Raw genomic sequence first — 3,276 nt, 5'->3', positions numbered from 1 at the left:
GCGGGGAAGTCGCGATTATACAGCCTTGGAATCGTTTGCTGCTTACAGTGTGTCTCCTGCAAGAACACTACCTGGCTATGCGACTTTCTAAGATCATAAAGAAGTCTGGAACATTTCTCTGGTGTAGCTAGGCCACGAACATTGAAAGAAGTAAATTTGACCCCATGTAAAATGGAGCGAGATCCAGTCCCCCCCACATGGGTCATAATGCCTAATGGAAAAAAAAAAAAAAAGGGGGAAGGAGGGAAGAAAATAGACTCAGAGAAAAGAGAGAGATTAAGAAAGGAATAATAAAAAAGTAGAAACAACCACCAAAAAAAAAAAAAAAAGAAAAAAAAATTATTTAAAGAAGAAAAGAATATCCAAAAAGTGTTAAGTGTTGGGAGTGTAGGTATTTTCTAAAAGCAAGTGAACCCTCGTATGATATCCTGATTAGAGTGTTCCTCAAAAACCCATTCAGATCTGGAGATCATTCCGACAAGAAATTATGACACACACAAGGCATGCAATTCAGAATGATCCAATCCTTTACTTCCGTATTTTCACTTATATAACCAACATGACATCACAACAAAAGTCCAACCCCTTCATTAATATATGCTAAATTTACAGACATACAGACATTTAACTAACCAAAAATAGAACATAATTTCTTCATACAGAAACTGTCAACAAGAAAGAACTTCATGCGTCATTTCGGGGAAATGTCAGACAGTCAAGTTGCAAGAGGTAGCGGTCTGGGGGAAGGCAGGAGCTTCACAGATGCACGTCCTCACCCAATCATCTCCAAGCCACACCTCTCCGCTCAAAAACTCATTCGCTTCACTAAAAAAAGATATCAGATCCCTAATAATGAACTCAGGAATTTCCTACAAATAAGACATTTCTATAACACAAATTTCCAAACAACAATAACAAAATCAGCCACATTTTATGAGAACAAATGTCTAAAAACACCTAGAGGAACAGGACTGATATCAGAGATATATTAAAACCTGGTTAATAATAATAAACAAGATAAACTTCCCTATATGTATAAATGGGAGCAGGAATGTGATGTTTAACCCTTTCATGACTAAGCCTATTTCTCAAATTTGTTGCTTGCAAGTTAAAATCTGTATTTTTTGCTAGAAAATTACTTAGAACCCACAAACATTATATATATATATATATATATATATATATATATATATTATCAGAGAATCTAGAGAGTAAAATGGTGATCGTTGCAATATTTTATGTCACACAGTATTTGCAGCGGTCTTTCAAATGCAATTTTTTAGGAAAAAAACACTTTCATGAATTAAAAAAAATAACTAAACACTAAAGTTAGCCCAATTTTTTTATATAATGTGAAAGATGATGTTACACTGAGTAAATAGATGCCTAACATGTCATGTTTTGAAATTGCGCACACCCGTGGAATGGTGACAAACTACAATACCTAAAAATCTCCATAGGTGACGCTTTAAAAAAACAAATCACGGTTACCAGGTTAGAGTTACAGAGGAGATCTAGTGCTAGAATTATTGCTCTCGCTCTGACGATCGCGGCGATACCTCACATGTGTGATTTGAACACCATTTACATATGCGGGTGCGAGTTATGTGTGCGTTTTCTTTGCTGCATGAGCTCGCGGGGACGGGGGTGCTTTCATTTTTTTTTCTAATTTATTTTATTTATTTATTTATTTTTTGCCACTTTAAAAAAAAAAGATCCCCTGTGACAGTAATAGGTGGTGACAGGTCCTCTTTATATAGAGATCTGGGGTCTATAATGAATATAAACATTCCATGTGATAGTGATCGGTGGTGACAGGCCCTCTTTATGGAGAGATCTGGGGTCTATAATGAATGTGAACATCCCATGTGACAGTAATAGGTGGTGACAGGTCCTCTTTATGGAGAGATCTGGGGTCTATAATGAATGTAAACATCCCATGTGACAGTAATAGGTGGTGACAGGTCCTCTTTATGCAGAGATCTGAGGTCTATAATGAATGTAAACATCCCATGTGACAGTAATAGGTGGTGACAGGTCCTCTTTATGGAGAGATCTGGGGTCTATAATGAATGTAAACATCCCATGTGACAGTAATAGGTGGTGACGGGCCCTCTTTATGGAGAGATCTGGGGTCTATAATGAATGTAAACATCCCATGTGATAGTAATAGGTGGTGGCAGGTCCTCTTTATGGAGAGATCTGGGGTCTATAATGAATGTAAACATCCCATGTGACAGTAATAGGCAGTGACAGGTCCTCTTTATGGAGAGATCTGTGGTCTATAATGAATGTAAACTTCCCATGTGACAGTAATAGATGGTGATGGGTCCTCTTTATGGAGGGATCTGGGGTCTATAATGAATATAAACATCCCTTGTGACAGTAATAGTAGATGACAGGTCCTCTTTATGGAGAGATCTGGGGTCTATAATGAATGTAAACATCCCATGTGACAGTAATAGACGGTGGTGATGAGGTCCTCTTTATGGAGAGATCTGGGGTCTATAATGAATGTAAACATCCCATGTGACAGTAATAGGTGGTGACAGGTCCTCTTTATGGAGAGATCTGGGGTCTATAATGAATGTAAACATCCCATGTGACAGTAATTGGCGGTGACAGGTCCTCTTTATGGAGGGATCTGGGGTCTATAATGAATGTAAACATCCCATGTGACAGTAATAGGGGGTGACAGGTCCTCTTTATGGAGGGATCTGAGGTCTATAATGAATGTAAACATCCCATGTGACAGTAATAGGGGGTGACAGGTCTTCTTTATGGAGAGATCTGGGGTCTACAGACAGCTGCTATCACCCGTCTTGGCTCCGGTCTGTTCCACGTAGCCAATTCCTGCGGTTACGTAGAAACTGTACAAGTATAGAAACTTTCAAAGCACAGGCCAATATACTCAAAACTCGTTTATTGGATAAAGGATACAGCCATTTGGACGTTGACTGGGAACTTTCACATACCATGGAAGTGGGGAGAGAATCTCTATTGGCCATCAAGCCCAAATGTGATACCGATAATAGCTTTAGGTGGGCTATGATGACCTCGTTTTCCACCCAGTATCGCCAGATCAAAGCCATTTTTGCTCAACACTGGAATATTCTCAAAAACGATCGTATCCTTAGCTCATCTCTACCTGACCAAGCCAAAGTTGTCTTCAGAGGAGTGCCCACTTTACAAAGTAGAATAGCTCCGAACATTATCAATCCCCCTTCTTGTCCGTCGTTTTTTCATGAACTGCCTTGCTTTTTCCCTTGCAGAAAA

The sequence above is a fragment of the Aquarana catesbeiana genome, linkage group LG03 (genome assembly GCF_042186555.1).
Source record: "Aquarana catesbeiana isolate 2022-GZ linkage group LG03, ASM4218655v1, whole genome shotgun sequence".
Classification (NCBI taxonomy): domain Eukaryota; kingdom Metazoa; phylum Chordata; class Amphibia; order Anura; family Ranidae; genus Aquarana; species Aquarana catesbeiana.
This window is presented reverse-complemented; position numbering follows the sequence as displayed.